Consider the following 26,232-nt stretch of genomic DNA (forward strand, 5'->3'; position numbering starts at 1 on the left):
CACTCCTTGCTACTTTTTGTCGGCCATACAACCTCATACGTGCCCCATTTACATGTTTCCCCTAATTTTATATTAAAAAGGCTCTCCTAATGTCATGTTCCACTAAACTTGTTTATAAAAAGTAATTTTTCTTCATCTATTTAAAATAGGAATACGTAAAAAATGAGTCTTGTATAGAATTATCATTAATCGGATCGAGTAGTAGCCATCATTAGTATACAGAAGATGTGGTGGTCGAATATGGTGCAGTAGGTTTTAACTATCATAGCAACCGCAGCTAAAGTTATTATTCGATTATAGAAGTGAACGGAAATAGTTTAGTAGAGGAATGGTAGGTTACACGATGGTTTAAAGGATGTCATAGGGTGATGAAAGGTGGTTTTTCAAAGGGGGATAGCAACAGAGAAACGAGAAGAAAGAAAAGAACCAATTAATATCTAGTTATGGGTCTCTTGGTGGCGTTTAAAAGGTGATGGGTTTGGTGGTTAAACTGTAGTGGTTTCAAAGGTGAAGGTGGTGGGTTTCACGATGGAAGGAGTTTGATGTTGGCTGTCGTAAGAGGATGATTAAGAAACACGGTGATGTGTGTTTGATGGTTCGGTAGAATAAAGAAAACATGAAGGGTTTTAAGGTGGTGAGTGGTTATGGCATTCCGGTGGTGTTCTTAACTCGTGCAGGAACATGAGAAATGAACTGCAGCTGTTTCATTTGAATGATGATGGTGATTAAAGAGTGATGGTGATCAGTGTTTTCAAGGTGACCGGTGTTAGTTCGGTTATGGTAGTAGTTCAAGGGTGGTGGTTAAGGTGGTGGTTAGTATGAAACATAAAATGTAAAAGGGGTGTCGTGATATTTCCTTCAGAGTTTTAAATTTGGTTTTTTTGTTTTTATTCAATTGATATTAGTGAAGGATTTTGTAGAGATCGAGTGATGTAATTACAGCTCAATTAGTTAACCTAACATTTGTATTCTAGCTTCTGTTGCTCGACAGATACTTCAATCAGAAACAGAAACATGAATAAAAATAATTAAAGCAGATATAGATGGGTAACGAAGTTTGATCAAAACAAAATATAGAAAGTAGATGTGATGAGTTTTTGTAAGATTGTGGTGAATGACAGAATATTTGGGAGTGGACAAAACATATGAAAACGATTTAGAATAGATATGGATGATATTTGTATGATCTTTATATATCATATATATTAATGATTAATAAATATAAATATATTAATAATACTAATAATATTAAAGATATTAGAAATAATAATAATAGAATCAATAATAATAATAATAATATTTAACTAGCACTAGTAATAACAATATTATTGTTAAAAGTAATAAAAGAAATGATAAAATAATTTAAACAAAAAAAATGTGAATTTTTTAGTAATAACAATAATAATAATCCTAATAATAACTACATTTATAATGTTACTACTAATACTAATTATAATATTACTAATACTAATATTCAAAATAATAATAATAGTATTAATTATAATAACTATATTTTAACTTATAATTTTTAATATATACATTTATATATATATACATATATATATATATATATATATATATATATATATATATATATATATATATATATATATATATATATATATATATATATATATTTTTTTTATTTACGTAATTACTTACACACAAGGGCTCGTGAATCATCGAGAATGGTCAAAGATTAAATGATTTCATGAAACAGTTTCAAAATTTGAAGACTCAATATTTCAGACTTTGCTTATCGTGTCGAAATCATATAAAGATTGAGTTTAAATTTGGTCGGAAATTTCCGGGTCGTCACACTTTGTTACTTGTTATTTTCCTTGTTTCATTCGAAAACCATTAATATTATTATTATTTTTTCTTCTGCTCGCTAACGATTCTGATTTCTGTACCGGTGCAAACAAACGAAGATGATACCCCGAGATGTTATAACAGCGATGATGAAAAGCAAAGTGGATGAGGACGAGTCTGTGGTGAGGGTGGAGACGATAAAAACGTGACTTAATTAATAATTGAGAAAGAGTTATAACGATCGATGATGATGAGATTGTTAAAAACAATCATGGAAGAAACTGTAGTGATATTTGATGATGATCGTAAGTGTTGGGAATAGAAAGATCGATGATGATGAGGTTTTAATATGAATGGATATAAATAAGATGATGATGAAGATAAATAACGGTTCCTATATGTTAAATACATAATCACGCAACAAATTACAAGAAAGAAATAAGTAGTTCGTTGGTTGGGTGTGTTGTTCTTGAACGAGTGGTCCTGTGTTCAATTCTCGCTTACTGCAGTTTGCTTACTACAGTTTCTTTTTTTTATTATTATTAAGCAGCAATATCAAACCAGGCCTGATTAGTTCTTTCCTGGGCTAAATGAATTTCTGTTGGGCCGATTTACTTGCTGATTGGGCCAAAGTTGGGCCGAGGTCTAAGGTTCCTGTTGGGCTTATTAATGAATTTGGGGACTGGGCTATTAATTTCTAAAACGAGCTAGAAGATGAAACAGAAAGAAATGGGTTAAATAGATATAGCTTAGGTATTAAATCAGAAAAGTTACAGACAGATCCATGGTTCAAGGTGTTTGTGTTAACTGAGAGGTTGCGGGTTCGAGTCTTGGCTCGGGCAATTATTTTTTTAGAAAAACTTCACAAGGTAGTTTTCATTAACAAAGTATTATTCTTATTATTAGTGTTATTATTACTTGTATTATAATAATTATTAGTATTATTATTACCAATGTAAGTATTATGTATCATTTATTATTATTATTATTATTATGATCCTTATTACTAAAAGTAAATTTTATTATTTATCATTTTTATTAGTATTATTATTGAAAATAACATTTTATTTAAACTATCATTTTTATTATTAAAAGCATCACATTTATTATTATTAGAATTATCATAATTTTTATCATAATTAGTATTATTTTTATCATTATTTTTATTAGTATTATTATCAATATATCAAATAAAGATTTTCTATATAAAAATATATTATGACATAAAACCTAACCATATTAATACTTTAATAATAAATGATAATTATCTATATAAAAATAAATGAATCTAATTAAGTTATTAATAAAACACATGATATAATATAATAATTAAAATCACTAATAATATATATATCTGTTCGATTATCATTATATGTGTTAATATATATATATATATATATATATATATATATATATATATATATATATATATATATATATATATATATAAATGATATAGGTTCGTGCATCCGAGGCCAACCCTGCATTATTCAATATAGTCATATATGTATTTTTACTACAAAATACATTAGGTGAGTTTCATTTGCTCCCTATTTAAATGCTTTTGCAATATATATTTTTGAGACTGAGAATACATGCGATGTTTTTATAAATGTTTGACGAAATAGACACAAGTACTTAAAACTACATCCTATGGCTGGATTATTAAACTGAATATGCCCCTTTTTAGTCTGGTAATGTAAGAATTAGGGAACAGACCCCCTAATTGACGCGAATCCTAAAGATAGATCTATTGGGCCCAACAAGCCCCATCCAAAGTACCGGATGCTTTAGTACTTCGAAATTTGTATCATGTCCGAAGGAGGATCCCAGAATGATGGGGATATTCTTATATGCATATTGTGAATGTCGGTTACCAAGTGTTCAATCCATATGAATGATATTTTTGTCTCTATGTATGGGACGTTTGTTTATGAGAAATGGAAATATGAAATCTTGTGGTCTATTAAAATTATGAAATGATTATTTATGTTAAACTGATGAACTCACCAACCTTTTGGTTGACACTTTAAAGCATGTTTATTCTCAGGTACGAAAGAAATCTTCCGCTGTGCATTTGCTCATCTTAGAGATATTATTTGGAGTCATTCATGACATATTTCAAAAGATGTTGCATTCGAGTCGTTGAGTTCATCAAGATTATTATTAAGTCAATTATAGTAAGATATATTACGAAATGGTATGCATGTTGTCAACTTTCGATATAATGAAAGATTGTCTTTTCAAAAACGAATGCAATGTTTGTAAAATGTATCATATAGAGGTCAAGTACCTCACGATGTAATCAACTGTTGTGAATCGTTTATAATCGATATGGACTTCGTCCGGATGGATTAGGACGGGTCTTCACAAAAAGTCTCAACATGACCAATACTAATTTTACCCTTGAAATCATCTCTAAGGGTCGCATGAAAGTCTTCCATTAACAATTGATCGTTCCCCACATACTCGGGGCAAAAACGCGCTTTGGCGAGAAAGTTGGTTTTGAGAGTGTTTAGGTCCAAAGACCCTTGACGCATGTTCCTTAACTCGTTGCGCAATTTAGAAAGATCCGCTTGCATACAATATTCGAGGAAAATCTCCTTCTTGAACTCCGCCCAAGACAACCCCACAAAAGCCGCATCACCCACCATATCAATTTTACCATCGAGCCAATCTTTAGCATGGCCCCTCAACAAACTAGTAGCAAGCCTTGTCTTCTTCTTGGGTGGGCACTCGGTCATGTGAAAACAACCTTCAACATCGGAGATCCAAACCGCACTTTTCATGGGGTTGGGATCCCCGTGAAAGTGAGGAGGCTTAGTCGCCAAGAAGTTCTTATAGCTAAACCCCAACTCACCCCCATTTTGAGGTCTAGGAAACCTCCTTTCAACTTCTTCTTTGACGGCATTGGTCATTCGTTCTTGAATCATATCGATAATTTGTTCCGAAACCGGCTCTTCGAATATTTGTTTAACCCTTCGTGAGAAAACCAAAACATAGTTTTCTAAAGCGATCTTAGTAGTCATCTCATCTTCCTCCACATGAGAGGGACCACCATTGCCATTCGTATCCGTTCCGTTTCTCGTCTTCATTTTAAGATTAAAAATGGATTAGACATCACCAACAATTTAATACACATATATACCAATGCATATGACCGCACACACACCACATCTAGCTCGATACTTGTCGCACATCCTTGCTTGACTTGACTTGCAACCGTAATAGTGGTCGCGACTCACTATTACGCTCACATACCGTGCCATGCTCAAACATATCACAACCATCTTGCTCGATGTTCAAAACAATAACACATGATTAGTATGTCATAACATAAGCATAGTTAGTCCACCTATGCACCAAAGGACTAATCAAAACCCGTACCGACCCGTAGTCCTACAAGTCCCGCATATAATTCAACAACACAAAAGTCTAAGTCTAGGCGCCTATCTCAAGTCACTTAAATCCCTTAGACCATGCTCTGATACCACTTGTAACGACCCAACCCGTTAACCAACCAAAACTGCAAGATAAAAAAAAATTCGAAGCAGGCCTGCCCAGGCTGGGTGCGCGGCGCGCACCCCTACCTGTGCGCGGCGCGCACCCAGCCTGGCAGCCCGCTGTCCAAATTGTTCCATTTTCGTAAAAAGATCTAACACTTCCCATCATTTTTAGATGAAATGCTTTTCACATCATATTAGTATAAGTAAAACAAGCACAAATCAATGATAAAACGAGTTTTACATTACGGGGCCCACATACGCCCAAAATACCATTAAGTACGAAATACGAGTTTCGACCACAAAAAGTTTAATTTCTAAACGTCACTAGAGCATGGTGTTTGGGGTTAAACTACCCAAATCTTGGTCGAACTTCCAAAAAGCTAAAACCCCCGAGAGCCACTAATCCAAGCGAATACCTTTGCCCTTATCCAAGCCGGATCTTAAAAAAGGTAAATAACGAGAGGGTAAGCTAACTCTTAGTGAATGCAATAATTATACACATACATATATAACCTACTTACTTGCAATCACATACACAATTACCTCATACACGCTAGCAATTTAAATGACATACCAACGCAAGGTATAACGCTAAATCTCCAAGATCACAAGCTAGCACAAACAATAGCATATATAACTCGAATAATATAAAGTGCCACGCTACAAACACATAACCATGGTTAACCAATAGTACAAAGGAATGGTACTTGGAATTTCCCATCGATGTTCCCAACAACCGTTAGCGCACAACGAATTATAACACTAACCTCGGAGTGGTATCGATCTCCCGAACTTTAAACCCACCCGTCACATGTAATGTGGTATCGAACACCCGAACTTTAAACCCACGCTACACGCCCACCCACATACATGACATGTCATCGATTGCTCGAACTTAAATCCATATCATATATTGACCCGATGTGGTATCGACCGCCCGAACTTAAACCCACATCGAATCTCGTACAAGTAAATACATTATATACACACATATATAATCATTCCACTCACCTTGTCGACTTGGTGAGATTTCCAACAATAACTTGTAACCTTCAAAACGAGTCACCTAACACAATTAATTCCCAATTAATTCACATAGTAAGTTGGACTACCCACCAACTAACCCCACTAGTGCATTTATGACCCATTTGCACTAGATTCACACATTAAAGGTCAAGACTCCCAACAAATCACTAAAAGCTAGTGACTAAGGTTCTAAGACTTCCATCAACACATAACTAGGGTGTTTTCATACACAATTTATCCCGCTAGGTCAAACCCACCCATTTGACCCATTTCAAGTCAACCATAAACCCTAGAACCAATTTTACTAGCAACACACGTGAGCTAGTGAATAACTAACCATTTTAGACTCAATAACACCAATTATTACTTTGAAACCCTAGGTTAGTCATTCTTGAGTCCTCTTGACTCAATCATACCCAAAACCCCCAAAATCACCAACAATAGGTTTTATGTTCATCACTAACCCATGTTCTAACCCTTAAACAACTTAAATTAAGGAAATCAAAATTAGAACTTACCACCACAACCAAAACGTAGCTAGAGGGGAGATGAACAACTTTATAACTCGAGCTAAGACCCGAAACTAGCTCCTTCTTCCTTTACTTGAGCTTTCTCTCACTCAAATGGGTTTCTCTCACTAAAATTGAATTAGAAAGATGAAGGTGGTTGAAAATGGAGTTATGACTCCCAACCCACTGATCTGTGATCTTATCTCATCCCCAAGTGAAATTACCACAATGCCCTTCCAAAATATCTAATTAAAAAGGCAGAACCCGGCTACAGTAGGAGTGCGCCACGCGCACCCCTAAGTGTGCGCTGAGCGCACTTAGGCCTGAACAGAATCTGACTTCTGTTTAAATCCAAAATTATTCCCACACTTTATGTACTATAATTACACGTCTGTGCAATAATTATTAGGGTGTTACACTGTTTCTCTCCAGCTTCTAACCAATAAGTCAGAGTTCTGCAACCACGGTCGTACAACATTTTGTAAGGCGGAATTCCTAGGCTCGAATGATAATAATTGTTATACGCGAATTCAACCAACGGCAAATGTGTATCCCACGAACCACCATATTCTAATACACATGCTCTCAACATATCCTCTAGCATCTGTATCGTTCGTTCACTCTGACCATCTATCTGAGGATGATAAGTTGTACTCAGATTCACACGTGTACCCAGATTCTGTTGTAGACTATTCCAGAAATTCGATACAAATCTAGAATCCCTGTCTGACACAATCGATAATGGCACACCATGACGACTAACTGTCTCTTTCACATATAAATCGGAAAGTTCACTTAATGACGCTGTCTCACGAGTAGCAAGAAAATGAGCACTCTTGGTTAAACGATCAACTATTACCCAAATCATATCGTGTTTTCTCTGAGTTCTAGGTAATTTTGTCACAAAATCCATCGTGATATGCCCCCATTTCCACTCTGGAATCTGTAACTGACGCAACGAACCATACGGTTTCTGGTGTTATGCCTTCACTTGTGCGCAAATATGACACTTTTCAACATAACGAACGATGTCTGTTTTCATAGTCGGCCACCAATACACTAATTTCAAATCATGATACATCTTATTACTGCCTGAATGTACTGTCAATCTGGATTTGTGAGCTTCAGTCATGATCAAATCCCTCAAGTCTCCAAGCATAGGCACCCAAATACGGTTATTTAAAGTCTTAAGTCCACGAGAATCATCAATTAGGTCAAATTTTTGTTTAGTCATATGTTCGGATTTAATATGTTCATCCTCTAAAGCACGGGCTTGAACAGTTCGTAATTGATCGATCAAATCTGAAGTTATACTCAAACGCGAAAATTTCACATTCTCATCTGAATTTTTACGACTTAACGCATCTACTACTACATTTGCTTTACCCGGATGGTACTTAATTTCACAATCTTAGTCTTTAATCAGCTCTTGCCACCGTCTCTGACGCATATTCAGTTCTTTCTGAGAGAAAATATATTGCAGACTCTTTTGATCTGTACATATTACACAATGTGTCCCATACAAATAATGTCTCCATAGCTTCAGAGCAAATACTACGGCAGCCATTTCTAAATCATGTACAAGATAATTTCTTTCATGAACTTTCAACTGTCTGGAGGAGTACGCGATCACTTTGTCTCTCTGCATCAATATACAACCCAACCCGGCGAAGGAAGCATCACAATAGACAACAAAGTCATCTAAACCTTCTGGTAATGCTAACACTAGAGCCTAAAACAATAACTGTTTCAAAGTCTGAAAAGCCTTTTCTTGATCAACACCCCATCGAAAGGCTATGTCTTTTCGAGTCAACTTAGTCAACGTACCCGCTATTTTCGAGAAATCTTTTATGAACGTTCGGTAGTAACCAGCTACTCCCAGAAAAGTCTTAATTTCTGTCGAATTTCTTGAGGATTCCAATTCATAACCGCATAAATCTTTGATGGATCAACTTTTATACCCTCGGCACAAATTACATGGCCCAAAAACTGCACTTCTCTCAACCAGAATTCACACTTAGAAATTTTTGCAAATAATTATTCCTATTTCAACACATTCAACACCTGTCTTAAATGTTCAATGTGCTCGGCCTCTATCTTTGAATACACTAATATGTCGTCTATAAACACAATCGCGAATTTATCTAGAAACGGATGACACACCCTATTCATCAGATCCATGAAGACTGCTGGCTTGTTGATTAACCCAAACGGCATGACTAAGAACTCATAATGACCGTACCTAGTTCTAAACGCTGTCTTCGGGATGTCAGATTCTGCAACTCTAACCTGATGATACCCAGATCGTAAATCTATCTTGGAGAAGTATGAAGCACCCTGCAACTGATCGAATAAATCATCTATTCTAAGCAACGGGTACTTATTCTTTACTGTTCTCTAATTCAACTCCAGATAATCTATACACATACGTATGGTACCGTCTTTCTTTTTAACAAACAATACTGGTACACCCCAAGGAGAAGAACTCGGCCTAATAAACCCACGATCTAATAGCTCCTGAATTTGTGACATCATCTCACGAATTTCTGATAGCGCTAAACGATATAGGGATTTGGTAACTGGAGTGGCTCCTGGCACCAATTCAATCTTATACTCTACTTCTCTTACCGGTGGTAACCATGGTAACTCATCTGGAAACACTTCCGGAAACTCTGAAACTACTGGAATATCGGCTATCGATTTCTTTTCTTTCTTACCATCTACTACATAAGCTAGGAACGATTCACACCCTTTGGATAAGGATTTCTTGGCTTTCATCATTGATATCAATGGAAAATTATACCCACCCCGTTCCCCTCGGGCTATAACATAGGTTCCATCAGCTAAACGAAAGGAAATTATTTTCCTATCGCACTTAATACTAGCTCTAAGTGGGTTCAACCAATCCATTCCTAACACTATATCAAAACTAGGAATAGGTAATACTAAATAAGTCATAGGAAATGACTTTCCTTCAATATCAATACTAACCCCAGTCACAAACGTTGTGACGGGTGTGATCTTTCCATCACCTACCTCTACTCTAACGGGTTCAGGCAGCATAGTAGCAGGTAAATTCAATTTAGAACAAAAGTCTAAGGACATAAAAGACTTATTTGCACCACAATCAAATAATACACGAGCAGGTATTGAGTTGATTAAAAACATACCGGTGATCACATCGTCAGTTTCAGTAGCCTTCTCAACTGACATCTGAAAAGCACTGGCCTCTGCTGTGGGAGGGTTCTTCCACTTCTGCCCACTCGAGGCAGTAGACCCTCCAACTGATGTTGAACACACACCTGACCCTACCCCGAAACTCACACTCTTGGACGGACAATTTATAGCACGATGCCCTGGTTGATGACAACTCCAACACACATTTCCTGGAAACGAACACCTTTGGGACTCATGTCCTACTGCACCACATTTCAGACATCTTTTGGTAGCCTCTGAGCATTGACCACTGTGTGTAGACTTACAAGTGTGGCACCAATTCCCTCTACCTGATCCAGACCCTGAACCACTCTGTCGACTCTTACTTTTCTTTCTAAACCCAAATGATTTCTTTGACTTACCACTGGATTGACCACCCGTTTGACCACTCGGAGTCATCACACTCCCTGTCATCATTCCTCTTATTGCTTTCAAATCACTTTCCACCATTCTGGCTATAACAAAGGCCTGAGACAAACTAGTCGCTATCCTTACTGACATTCTATATTCTGGCAAGATCACATTAACAAAATGTCGAATCCTTGATGCTTCATCTGACCTACTGAGAGACAAATCTTAACTTATCCATAAACTGTCCAATCATTTCATCATTTTTAAAAACTCAGCCTTCAATCGGTTAAGATCAAACGAGGAACAATAATGTTCACCAACTTTCCATTGAAATTGTTCCCAAGTAATCTGCTTAACATTCTCCTTTGGAATACTTGATGTTAATGCATTCCACCAAACCATAGCTCTACCATTTAGCAATCTACAAGCATACATAACCCGCAACTCTGGTTCACACTGACAGGCTTCCAAAGCCCTTTCAACCTCCATCAACCAATTAATAGTTTCTATTAGGTCAGAACTTCCCGAATACTCAGGGGGTTTACAATCTAAGAACTGTTTATAAGTACATTTCTTATGGGGTTGAACAAAGGGTTATTGGAACATCTGTGTTTGGTACGGGTTCAGTAACATGGGAATTTGAAAAGGGAAAGTATTTTGTGGTAGCATATAGTACTGTTGAGGTGGTTGATTTTGTACTGGGTATTGAAATTGAGTCTGGTTCATGTTGGGTACTGTTTGAGATTGTGCTGTCAGAAATCCAGGTGGCGTATCATCATTTTCCACAGGATTTACCAATTCAAGCTCAATAACTTTATCCTGAGCTTCTTTCAATTTACTTTCTAACTCATGTATATAACTCTGTTGATCATCATCATCGAACTCAACACCTCGTCTGGTGCTCTGTGTGTTCCAGGGATTGTCGGGTCGATAGCGTTTGCATCTCTGTTAGCCATACATGTGCTACAAAACAACTCACACAAAAGCTTAGTGGATAACGGGTTAGCTCAACACAACTAACGTACACGTATCCCTGCATTCACTTTGCCCCACCCACGGACATGTTTGACTCCACTCAAGGTTTGAGAACAAGATACACGCATTGTCACAACCCGTCCTAATCCATCTGGACGAATACATTACATTTGGTTACATCGCGAGGTACATGACCTCTATATGATACATTTTGCAAACATTGCATTCGTTTTTAAGAGACAAACTTTCATTACATCGAAAGTTGATGGCATGCATACCATTTCATAATATATTCAACTATAATTGACTTAATAATAATCTTGATGAACTCAACGACTCGAATGCAACGTCTTTTGAAATATGTCATGAATGACTCCAAGTAATATCTCTAAAATGATCAAATGCACAGCGGAAGATTTCTTTCATACCTGAGAATAAACATGCTTTAAAGTGTCAACCAAAAGGTTGGTGAGCTCATAGGTTTATCATAACAATCATTTCAATATTTTAATAGACCACAAGATTTTCATTTCCATTTTTTTCTTCATAATCATCATATAGCAATTCTGCATAAAAATCATTCATATGGATTGAACACCTGGTAACCGACATTAACAAAATGCATCTAGAATATCCCTAAATATATAGGTACACTCATCTGTATATAAAAATCGAAGTACTAAAGCATCCATAACCTGGATGGGGCTTGTTAGGCCCAATAGATCTATCTTTAGGATTCGCGTCAATTTGGGGGGTCTGTTCCCAAATTCTTAGGCTACCAAGCTAAAAAGGGTGATATTCGGTATAATAATCCAACCATAGAATGTAGTTTCAAGTACTTGTGTCTATTTCGTAAAACAGTTATAAAAGCAGCGCATGTATTCTCAGTCCTAAAAATATATATTGTAAAAGCATTTAAAAAGGGAGCAAATGAAACTCACAATACGATATTTTGTAGTAAAAATACATATGACGACATTGGACAAGTGTAGGGTTGGCCTCGGATTCACGAACCTATATCATTCATGTGACGACCCGGGAATTTCCAACCAAATTTAAACTCAATCTTTATATAATTTCGACACGATAAGCAAAGTCTGTAATGGTAAGTCTCAAAAATGTTGGAACTATGTTCATATAATCAATTGCCCTTTGACCGTGCCCGACGATTCACGAACCATTGTGTAGGTAAGTATATAAATAAATACATTTAAAGATAAAAGTGTATATATGATATTTTGAGTTAATAAAATAAACTTTAATCAATTGGGATTAAATATATAAAAATAATAAACAATTAAGTATTGATATAAATAAATATATACATGATATTATTATGATATATATGATTGCTATTAACAATTATATTGTAATATATGTAAAACATATAAATATTAAATAATCAATAAATGTTAAATATTATACAATTGATAGATTGTAATATTAATATGTAAAATATAATTAAAAGTTTAATTAAAGATATTATCTTAGTATGACTATTACTATTAATATTGATATCAATATTATGAATTAAATTATATTGTGAAATTTGGTACATTTAATATGTTGTAGTTAATATTGTTATCATTGTTAACATCATTATTATTATTAGTAGTGAAGTTATAATTTTAGTTATTATGAATAATATTAGTATTGTTAAATATTATTACTACCATTATCATTAAAGATTATTGTTATGATTATTACAAATTATTATTATTATCATTATTATGTATTTTTATCAGTAATATAATAATAATTATTATTAAATTACTTATTAATTATTAATATTATTTTCTTAATCTTAAAAAGCAGAAAGTGGAGTACGATTCACTGCATCTGATTTCTTTCTTGCTAAATCCAAATGATCAATTCAATAATCACATATAAACAAAATATGTTAGGAAACACTTTGACAAAGCAAATTAAAATCTCCTTTAGCTGTTACACGTCCCTATCTACTGAAATTTTTTCTTTTATTTTCTTGTTCTACACAAGATTCGTTGTCGACTGAATCACATTTTATAAATCAATTATTCATTCACTTTTTATTAACAAATTCATTTTCATCTCCACTCCAAAACTTCATTTGCTGGTTTCTTCTGTTTTCTTACTCAATCGAAACAGACCAATATCATCACTATGATTAACAAGATCATTGCAAATGTTTAAATCATCAATAAATCGTCGGACATGCTGCTAGACAATTTTTGTTTTAGACCAAAAACCCTACAACACAACCATCACCTATAATCACCACCACTACAACCCCACGACACCCCTTTTATATTTCCTGTTTCATACTAAAACCACCGGTTATCACCCTAGCCTAACCAACGACAACCACCATGAAATCACTAATTGCTTTCATCAAACCCACTTCACCATCGAACTACTACTACCGTATTATTGATCATGATGCAAACACAAACCCGTCACCATGAAAACTTATACTACTACTATTACTTGTACTCTAAATCAAAGACACCAACAATTCACTATCTTTTATATTTTCTGTTTCGTTCAACCCAAATAACCACCATATGCAAACTGTTTGGTTGATGTGAGAACTATAACTGCAGCAACACTCTCTCTTGTTCTATGTTACGAAAAAAAGCTTGAAGAAGGTGATATATTTATATATATAAAGTGCTAGTAATATAAATATAAGGTGTGCTCTCTTGGATTCCAAATTCCATTTGAATTATTTCTACCAACTATGATTGATGATTAGTGGAACGGCTAAGTACTTGCTGGCCAAAATTTTCCTTGAATGATAACCCCACTTCAATTGCAACTTGTAGCTTTAAGTATTACTCCATGATTCAGTTTGTTTTTTTTATTTGGTCGACAACCAAGAACCCACTCACACATCATGGTTACCCTACCTAATTCATTTTTAAATCCAAGCGACTTTTAAAAGAAATAGGATACCGTATTAAGTAGTGTAGTGGTTAGGGAATTCGGATGCCATAATTAAATCAAACGGGTCATTTGCTTTTGTGTAATGGGACCGAGAGCTTGATATATGACAATGATGATAAGGGATGTCGATGATGATAATTCTGTAATATATATCGATGATGATGATTAGGATAATGATTCATAATGATGATGATAATGGTATAATATTGAAGATGATGATAATGGTTATTATGAAAATGGTTTGGTTATGATCAAGATGATTATGAATATGGTTATGATTATGAGCATGATTATAACCAATGGTGATAATAATAAATGACGATGTTGAAATTAGATGATGATTAAGTTTGATAATGATAATTATGATGATGAAGAAGGAAACGAGAATAAGGGTTTAATACATTTAAGATACACATTATAACATAAAGATAACAACAGATGGATGGTTAATGAGGTGTTAGGGGATACGAGAGGTCGCAAGTTCGAGTCCCGGCTCAGACAGTTTAATTGTTTTTATTGAATTTAAGGTATTATTTAATACCTTTGTTATTATTATTATTGTTATTGTTATTATCATTAGTAATATACTTTTATTATTGTTATGTATTTATTAAGTATTAGTAGTAATATTAAAGTAAGTAATATTATTAGTAATTATATAAGTATTATTATCAACCTTATCATAGTTATTATTATGAGTAACATTCTTAATGAACTATTATTAAAATTAATATCACTTGTAGTAAAAATAGTTATTTTATAGTCATTATTAAAATTAGCGTTATTATAGTTATCATTAAAACAAAAAGTATCATTATTTTTAAATCTGTCATCTTATTAAAAATTTGTATTATTACTAAGAACATTATTAGTAGTATCATAATTACTAACACCATAAGTATTATTAAAATTAGCACTTTACATAAAAATTATCATTTCTTGTATTATTATTATTATTATTATTAAAGCTAATAAAAATTTATATTATTATCTTAGTATAATTATAATTACTAATTTCAGCAAACAACTGATAATCATATAAAAGTATATTTAACTTAACTATATTAATATTTTCACTTTAAATGAATACATTTAATTAGATAATAAAATATATAAGTAATTAATATAAATATTGTATCACTAATATATATATATATATATATATATATATATATATATATATATATATATATATATATATATATATATATATATGTGTGTGTGTGTGTGTGTGTGTGTGTGTGTGTGTGTGTGTGTGTGTGTGTGTTCGATTACAATTATGTCTATTAATATATATACAAATGATATAGGTTCGTGAATCCGAGGCCAACCCTACACTTGTTCAATATAGTCATATGTATTTTTACTACAAAATACATTAGTTGAGTTTCATTTGCCTTTTTACCCTTTATATTTTTGGACTGAGAATACATGCGCATTTTTTATAAATGTTTTACGAAATAGACACAAGTAATCGAAACTACATTATATGGTTGAATTATCGAAATCGAATATGACCCATTTTATTAAGTCTGGTAATCTAAGAATTAGGGAACAGACACCCTAATTGACGCGAATCCTAAAGATAGATCTATCGGGCCCAACAAGCCCCATCCAAAGTACCGGATGCTTTAGTACTTCGAAATTTATATCATGTCCGAAGGAGGATCCCGGAATGATGGGGATATTTTTATATGCATATTGTGAATGTCGGTTACCAGATGTTCAATCCATATGAATGATATTTTTTGTCTCTATGCATGGGACATATGTTTATGAGAAATGAAAATATGAAATCTTGTGGTCTATTAAAATGATGGAAATGATTATTTATGTTAAACTAATGAACTCACCAACCTTTTGGTTGACACTTTAAAGCATATTTATTCTCAGGTATGAAAGAAATCTTCTGCTGTGCATTTGCTTATTTTAGGGACATTACTTGGAGTCATTAATGGCACATTTCAAAAGATGTTGCATTCTAGTCGTTGAGTTCATCAAGTTTATTATTAAGTCAATTATAGTCAGATATATTATGAAATGGTATGCATGACATCAACTTTCGATGTAATGAAATATTGTCTTTTAAAAAAAAAACGAATGCAATGTTTGTAAAATGTATCATATAGAGGTCAAGTACCTCGCGATGTAATCAACTGTTGTGAATCGTTTATAATCGATATGGACTTTGTCCGGATAGATTAGGACGGGTCTTCACAATTCATATATATATTAAAACAAATATTTGTAATCTAACAAATATATATATGTATATATATATATATATATATATATATATATATATATATATATATATATATATTATTGGTGATATAATTGTTATATTTAATAATTTATAGGTTTCATTACTTAATTAAATATATTCATTTTATATAATAAAAATATTGATATAATTAAGTTATGTATATTAAATATATTTTAGTATAAAAAATCTTTATTATATCAATATTTTTATTATATAAAATGAATATATTTAATTAAGTAATGAAACCTATAATTTATTAAATATAACAATTATATCACCAATAATATATATATATATATATATATATATATATATATATATATATTTGTTCGATTAGAAATATTTGTTTTAATATATATATATGAATGATATAGGTTCGTGAATCCGAGGCCAACTCTACACTTGTCCAATGTCGTCATATGTATTTTTACTACAAAATATCATATTGTGAGTTTCATTTGCTCCCTTTTTAAATGCTTTTGCAATATATATTTTTGGGACTGAGAATACATGAGCTGCTTTTATAACTGTTTTACGAAATAGACACAAGTACTTGAAACTACATTCTATGGTTGGATTATTATACCGGATATCACCCTTTTTAGCTTGGTAGCCTAGGAATTTGGGAACAGACCCCCAAATTGACGCGAATCCTAAAGATAGATTTATCGGGCCTAACAAGCCCCATCCAGGTTATGGATGCTTTAGTACTTCAATTTTTATATACAGATGAGTGTACCTGTATATTTGGGGATATTCTAGATGCATTTTGTTAATGTCGGTTACCATGTGTTCAATCTATATGTATGATTTTTATGCAGAATTGCTATATGATGATTATGAAAAAAATGGAAATGAAAATCTTGTGGTCTATTAAAATATTGAAATGATTGTTATGATAAACCTATGAACTCACCAACCTTTTGGTTGACACTTTAAAGCATGTTTATTCTCAGGTATGAAAGAAATCTTCCGCTGTGCATTTGCTCATTTTAGAGATATTACTTGGAGTCATTCATGACATATTTCAAAAGACGTTGCATTCGAGTCTTTGAATTCATCAAGATTATTATTAAGCCAATTAAAGTTGGATATATTCTGAAATGTTATGCATGCCGTCAACTTTTGATGTAATGAAAGTTTGTCTTTTAAAAACCAATGCAATGTTTGCAAAATGTATCATATAGAGGTCATGTACCTCGCGATGTAACCAAATGTAATGTATTCATCCAGATGGATTAGGATGGGTCATGACACGCATGTACTTGCTATCTAACCTATGCTCTGATACTAACTTTTAACACCGGCCATTTTTTTTATAACACATCGGAAGTCTTATTTAGTAAAACCACAACCTTAATTACATTAGTACAAAAACCACTTAATTACGCTTACTTTATCAAACGGTGTTACGTTATTACAAACACGGTTACAAAATTCACATCAGAGTTCCAAATCAAACATATCTTCTACATCATGTTCTGATCCCAGTAGCAGTAACTAAACCTACAAGGGGAGGAATGTGGGGGATTATCGCACTGCTAAGTAAATGGAATCTATCTACAGATTAAGCTTAAGCAATCCATCACACAACAATAAGCTAACATGCTTACAACAATCAAGTATACAAACAACGACAATATGTGGATCGGCGGCTTGTACGGGCACACGACCTAGCTGATCGGACTAGAATCTACCGATAGTCCTTGCTACCAGTCTCTGCATAACTATGCAAATGCAACACATGAGTTCTTCTATGCTGTACTAACAAACTGTAGGACTTGGACTCAACCTCCCTTGGCATGTGTAACGACCCGGCTTTTTCGACTTGCTTTTGTGCTTTGTGCTTTCACGAAACTGCGTATTTATGCGTACTGAGCTAGTTTATGCTCTGGGATCCTATTTCATGATAATTACTTTCGTTAATATCTTACAACGTGCTATTAAGTGTGTAATCACTTAACTTGATCCCCGAAAGCTTTTACGACCGTTAGTGTCACTTGACGTTTGAAACGAGCTATGTGTTTCGGTACACGTTTTACTTTGGTCATAATCGGAATATTATGACTACGTAATACTAATTGTTATTTCCTAATAACAATTACTTGGGTTTTTGGATGCTTAATTACGCTTAGTAATTTACTAGAACACACTAGTTAGTCTTGTTGGACTTTCTACCTTGTTGGACTTTAGCCCACCCTACACTAGCTAGTGGACTATTTAATTAGCCCAATTATTAGTAACTAGTGACCCAATAATAAGTAAGACAAATACCCATTTATTAGAGAGAACATACTAGCATTTTTGTTAACCATTACCCAAAATGTTGCATGGGATCCTAACATAAGCACCAACTTTAGACAACCACCAACCAAAAAGTGAAAAAGGTGTTCCCCTTGTCCCCTTGGAAACCCACGACCACACCACCTTCCCCATGCCCTCACCTCCTATAAATACAAGCCTTATTTCACCCATTTTACACTTGATCTCATTTGTAATTTACACACACTTACTCTCTAATTCTCTCTCTAGTCTTTCTCACTCTAAAAAGTGTAAGTATTTGATTTTTCTTCTTCTTCTTCCCTTCTCTTTCACGAGTTCATCATCATCATCAAGGGGTCTAGATTTTTAGCTTTTGATCTTGATTATATCTTGTAGATTCAAATATAGATTTGAATCCTTCAAGAACATGGAAGATTCAAGCTTTCTAGCTTTGAATCTTCACCTATTTTGTAGATCTAAATCTTTTAGCTTTAATCTTGTTATTTTGTTATAAAGATTCAAACCTGTGTTTGTAATCTTCATGTAACTTAAAGATCCAAGCTTTATGCTTCAAGATCTTCAAGAACACCAAAGGTTCAAGCTTTCTAGCTTTGTAATCTCATAACTTGTGTGAAAAGGATCCAAGCTCTCTAGCTTAGGGTTTCATTACTTTATTTGATCAATATTGTGTTCATACTTGTTTGATTGAAGTAAAGTTTGTAGCTTTAGTTGTAAATAGAACTTGTATATGTGTTAAGACTAAGAATATGATGTAACCTTGGTTTATCATCCATCTAAGACTCTTAAATGAGTTGTGTTCTTACTTGGTCTTAACATATTGTGTGTTTATGGTTGAATCTTGGTCAAGGTGATGCTAACCCATCAATGAGTTGTACACTTGAAGCTACAAGCATCAAGGATGAGAACCGTGATGAGCATTAAGCTCCAAGAATCCCACCAGAGCACTTGTTTACTGTTTTTTGGGATCTGATTAGATTCCTGGACTTTTCGAGTAGATGACTTTTTGTTTAGGCCTCGCCTAAATCCGATATACGGTTTAGGATTTATAGCCCCTCGAAAGTCACTACGCCTTTGTAACGTTGTGCTGAAATTTCTAACCTCCTCGCACTTATACCATCGCCACGGTCAAACAAGGACGAGTTAGGTTCTGAAAATTGGTCAGAGGTTAGAGGACTCATATACGGAGCCATAGCCACTGACTATGCATCTTTTCATTTTGTATAGAGGTCGTAGCAGCTGACCGAAGTCAGCCTATTGTTTCGATCACTACTTTTGTCAAACTTACTTTATCTTTTACGAACGATGATGATGATGATGATGATGATGACACTTAGACTTAATTTATGCAATTTTAAACTTTTGGGGACAACATACTGACTTAGTGACCTTTGTCTTAGGTTGACGACCTTTCGGACCGACTTACTTGCTTACTTACCTCGTATCAACTTTTACCGCATTTTCACTGTGAGTTATAGCTTCCCTCTTTACTTATACTATTTTTGGGACTAAGAATACATGCGCTTTTTATGTTTTACTTACTTTATACGAGTACTTAAACTTTATATATGTGTGGGTTATATAATGGCATAAACTTTCCCCTTAGCACGGTAACATTTAATCATTGGTTTTGAACCGGTGAACGCGAATATTAGATATGGATCCATAGGGTTTGACATCCCCACTCGGGCTAGTCGCGCTAGCATTTAACGCTGTTTGATACTTCGAGGACATACGCACTCGCCAAGTGTACTTTTAGAGGGTATTATTATTACGTTAAGTTATTAAGCGGGTGCCCACGGATAAGCATATACTTTATCATACAGATTTGAAATACTGATTTAAACTGCTGGTTGAAGCACTGAAATCTCGTGGTTTACATTACATTACTGATTACAAACAAACTATAGCTCACCAACATTCGTGTTGACTTTTTAAGCATGTATTTCTCAGGTGCTTAGACGTTGTTGCTTCCACTGTTAGACTTGCTATCTTGGTGTTATAGACTTGCTGTTATGGACCTGCTTTGTTAGATTTTCGCTGCATTACTTAGAGATGTCTCAATTATAGAACTTTTATTTTGCATTCGTAACTTATGTTATTTTCAAACAATGGCTTAGTAACGACCTTTGGGTCACATACTTATGTTAACGCTTCTATTCATAGAAAGCACGTTATCTTTTGTAAAACGCTATCTTTTCATGAATGCAAAACTGGTTTTCAAACGGCATATAGTTGTAGGGAATTAGAGCATTGGTTGTAGGGAATTAGGTTGCATTAGTGTGTCTAGACCAGGCCGAGTAGGATTCACTTACAGGACTAATCTACAACTTGCTTGTTTACCTGTTTCTGTCAAACTGCTGCATGCTACTGAATTATATTACTGCATGTTACTGCTTACCACTACTGCATGCTACTGTTTACTTTTACTGCTATATGAACTTGTTGCATGCTACTGCCTACTTTCACTGCTATGTGAACTTACATCATGCTGCTGTTTATTCTCGCTACTGCATGCTACTATCTACTTTTTGCATGATACTTCTATTGATACTGCTATTACTGCCATGCTATGTACTATTGTAGACACTCTAGGCTGCTGTAGTTACTATGCCTGATTACGTGCTTGCTACCCGTCTGCTTTTCGATGTACCGACTTGGAAAATTTATCTTTCCTAGTTCAGATGTTTTTTTGAACCCTTTCTCGCTCATCTAACCCTAAGGATTAGTATTGCAATCCACCTGTTACTATCGTTCCACTGTTCCAGAGATCGAAACATTACTTCACGCAATCTAGGAGGAGTACCCCTCAGATTACACGAACGCTAAAGTTGATTCTCCGAGGAAGAGATATGCGAGGACTTGTCGGAGTAACCGCACCCTGAGCTCACCCTAATTGGCCACGTACAACGTATGAACATTAGAAGGATGTTCAGTTTCTGTAAGATGACTCGTATCCCGTATGCTTTCATGACCATCACTTATCTCTTTCATTCTACACCACTACTAGATGATCTAACAACACTTCTGGACTTAGGTCCTTAACACTCTTAGGCATTGGAGAAGTCGGGAGGACATCTCCTTTCACAGGGTCAGAGTGCCTTCTACTGCTGCTCAGCCATACCCAAAGACTTGGGAGTCACCTCAAAACATATCGTATTACTATTTACTACACGTACAACTCGACACGAGACCCAGATTGAATTTCTAAAAAGGAACCTGACGACATTACCTGAACCCGAACATTTTTAAGAAATTTCGGGACATTTAGGCATTGATGCATGACCTACGGAACCTACGCACCCTCATCGAGAAACCGTGAGATTAATTATGTAGATTTTGTTTTGAGATAGCATAGATAAAGCACCGTTAGATGAAATTGAGTAGAACTTGAAGTGATCACGTTACATTGACCATATGAAGTGATATTGGAATGAACGTACGATTTAGTACAATATAATGACGCCAGGCCAGCGTGATTATATTGAAGTAAATCATGCAGAAGTCCCAATGCTACTATATAAGGAATATGAAGTGATTCAAAGGAAACTTTGGTAGGAACCACTTGAGTTTACGCATTATGGTCTATTAGAGGTAGGGAAAGAATAACCACTTAGCCCAGATACTGTACAAGAAGGGCCTTGATTGCAGAATTGATAAACCAAAAATTTGTTATAGATATAGACACCCTGGATACTTAAGGAAACAGTTCTCAAATAGGAAAAACTTTGGACTTACTTGTGGTAGAGCAATCGTTATCTCAGCTATGGAGACTCGCATGGATCCTGATTTTAGTTAGGGTACGTTTCGTCACAACGTTTTATTGTCTCAGAGTTGTTTAATACTAGAGCGATAGAAACCTTATATCTAAGAACCTTAGCGTTATGACTAATAAACCATTAACAACCAGGAGAGTTAAGTATTCTATAGGACAAGCTAATAGTAAGCTGGCAGAGATAGAGGAATGATTTAAGGTAGTACCTTAAAATTAACAGGTGGGTCATCTGGGGATGACCTCACATCAATAAAACTTGGAAATTTTAAAGTAGTAGTTGGAAAGAATTAGTTACTTACGCACAAACAAATGTTATTTAAGAAGATTGATAGAATCTTTCACGGTAGTATAATAAAATTTGGTTGGAATGAAACTTAAGATTAACCCAACACCCATCAACTTGGGAAGCTTGATGTAAAAAGTTGGAATGGACTTTAAGATTAACCTAATACTCATCAAGTTAGGAAGCTTTGATGAAATAGTTGGAACGGACTGACTTTCAAGGATGAAAGCGAAAGTTATTTATAGTGAGAAGATTATTCATATACCTCGCGAGAATGGTGAGCCAAAAGCCATCTGGGTTACTTCAACAACCCGAAATATCACAATGGAAATGGGAAGGAATAACAATGGATTTCATCACGAAGCTACCAAAAACGGTAGGTGGTTATGACACTATCTGGGTTATTGATGACCATCTCACCAAACCTACTCACTTTCTAGCCATGAGAGAAACCAATACAAAGGTCAAACTTGCACAACGATACATAAAGGAATTTGTATCCCGTCACTTCAGCGATTCAAATTCTATATGAAAGACTACCCAAGAATCTTATTTGATACTCATTCTTACGCGACTCTGAAACCTAACTTATTCTGAGAGATTTCTTAATCGATGATAATCACACCATCACCCTTCTTACTTCGATATTAGCCATACCAGTTCGAAATTTCCAAAATTAATAGGTAGTTAATTCCCATTCTCATACTCCCCTTTTCGTATCTCACGTATAAGCAACAACTTTACACTTAAGCATTTTTGGTCAAAGGACTTATGCCCTACTAATAGTCATCAACCACATTTAAATTCAATATTTTTCACTACCTCACGACATTTTTGCTCAAATATCACCCAAAAATTTTCAAAATCTTTTACACAAATCCTCATCAATCTTTTTTCAACTTGTAACCTCCGAAATATGAAAATTTTGTTGCCAAAATTTTACATACACTATTTTACTGTGCGATCCTCTCAAAGTTTTATAAAAATAAATTTATTTTATTTGCCATACGTGCAAATTTTTGAAATCGTATATGTTATATAAAATAAAGTAAATGATTACTTACTTTTGACAAATACATATGAAATTTTACTTTCGCTTTTACAAATCAAATCTTTTATTCAAAAGATATTTTACCTTGAATGGTACGTGTTGTACATAACCCTAGTTTACTAACAACTTCGTTTCTTTTCTTACATTGTCACCTTAAACGATTTCCATAAAATTTTTGTTGCTTGTCATATAAAATTTTTCGTTGCTTATTCGTATCCAAGTCATCATGAAGATTCTACAACCGTCGAAATTGAGAGATTCATGTGTGTGTATGTGATGAAGGCACTTACTACCATGTCATGCAGAGCCTTCAGGCATCCACTAACACTTAAACCATTCAAAATTACTGCATTACCCCAGGAATCTTATTTGTCACACCTGTCAGAGCGATGCTCTTTCTTACATGACTCGAAGTCCTGACTTATTCCAAGAGATTCTCATCTAGCAATATTAACACCATCAGTATCCCGACTTTAATATTAGTCATAACTTGTTTGCAATTTTGCAAAGTCAAGAAGCGATTAACTTCTCGTCCTCATGCTCTATCCTTCATACCTCACTTTTTAACAACGGCTACACAAGTGAACATTTTTGGCCCAAAGACTTATGTCCTAATAATTATCAAAACTACATTTAATTCATTAGTTTTCATTACCTAGTAACATGTCACCGGATGATTCAAAGATTTTTCACTCAATCTTTTTCAACTCGTAACCTCTGAAATACGAAAAACTATGTTCATCAAAATTTTTACACGTTGTTTATTTACGCGGTCCTCACGAGATTTATGGACAAATGAAATTAATAAAATTTTCTTGTCACTTATAAGATTTATAAAATCATATATGTATGAATTTACCCTTACTTATTTTGGTTAGTACATACCAAGTTATACCTCCAAATTATTTAAAAATCACTCCTTTATTGAGTTGTTCAACTTAAGTCAAAAAGTTTTGTGCAAAATGGTATACGTTGTATACTTCTAAAGTTACTAGGAACTTCGTTTCTTTTATGTTGTCACATCAAATGTTTAAAGGTTTTTCAAAACTCCCTTGGTTAATTTTATTAAAGGTTTTCGTATTAGACTACACCATGTGTGGATCACACTTCTTCTCGCCCTCCGTTAGGGATAAAACTTACTATTAATCTTTGTTAAAAACTCTTGAGCCACTTGGGATGGCAGTTTTATAAAATTTGTTAGGAAGTCCTTGCGCTCATAAAATGTTCCTTTTAAGGTTAGACATGGCAAAAACGCGGGCCGATAAATCAGTTTTTTGAGGTACACTCAGTGGTCACCCTATCGTAGAAAAGACACTAGGCGGGTTTCTACTCTCACTGTTTCACGGCTAATCGCAACACCCTCGTAAACATCATCTCTATGAATCAGTAGGTTGAGGTACAAGGAATTATTTTTGAGATTCCTTTCACTTAGAGTAAACCATTCTTTATAACCAAGGGTTCACGTATCTTCTCATCCGCGCATCCCCTTAAGTATAAGGATAAATTCAGGACGAACTGCTCGGAGAGTTCACTCTCGTTCAAAGACCATACCTTTCGTAAGATTTTCTTTCAGAAATGTAATGTAAACTACTTTAGAAATCTATGAATCTTGTTATCCTCCTGGAAGGGGACTGCTTAAAACATCTACGACACCGATGTGGTTACTCTACATATTCCTTCCTTCGTTGGTTGCAACTATATGTTACTCTAGTAGATGTTAACCCTAACTTCAACATGTAACTGAAAGGATAAAGTTACATTATGGAACTGTGCTTTCATTTCATCCAAGGATAAGTTCTCATACCTTATGTTGAACTGGGTGATATCTTTCATTGTTCGTTCATACCGTCCTGAAGATGCTATAAATAATTATGGCTTGCATTGCATGTAAGTATGATTAGTCACTCTCAGCTAAAATTTCAATTCATTTATTCAAATGAAACATTTTTTAAATATCGGGTTGTTTATGCCTATGGTCTCCTTCCGAAATTAAGGGGTTAGAAAAATTCGAGGCTAACACTATCCAGACATCAAATCGCATGGTTGAGATCACCATATTTTCCATTCTACCTGTCAGCTTTGTATTGCGACATAAGCGCTCAATGTCTTATATGATTTTGGTAACATTCATGATGCATTTCATACATCCAGCTTACTGAAGATGCCTGTAGGGCTAAAAACATCATCTTTCTTTTTTGTGGGTATATATTCGGATGACATATTCGAGTTAGCGAGAAACGAAATAAATTTGTTGATC

The sequence above is a fragment of the Rutidosis leptorrhynchoides genome, chromosome 2 (genome assembly GCF_046630445.1).
Source record: "Rutidosis leptorrhynchoides isolate AG116_Rl617_1_P2 chromosome 2, CSIRO_AGI_Rlap_v1, whole genome shotgun sequence".
NCBI lineage: Eukaryota > Viridiplantae > Streptophyta > Magnoliopsida > Asterales > Asteraceae > Rutidosis > Rutidosis leptorrhynchoides.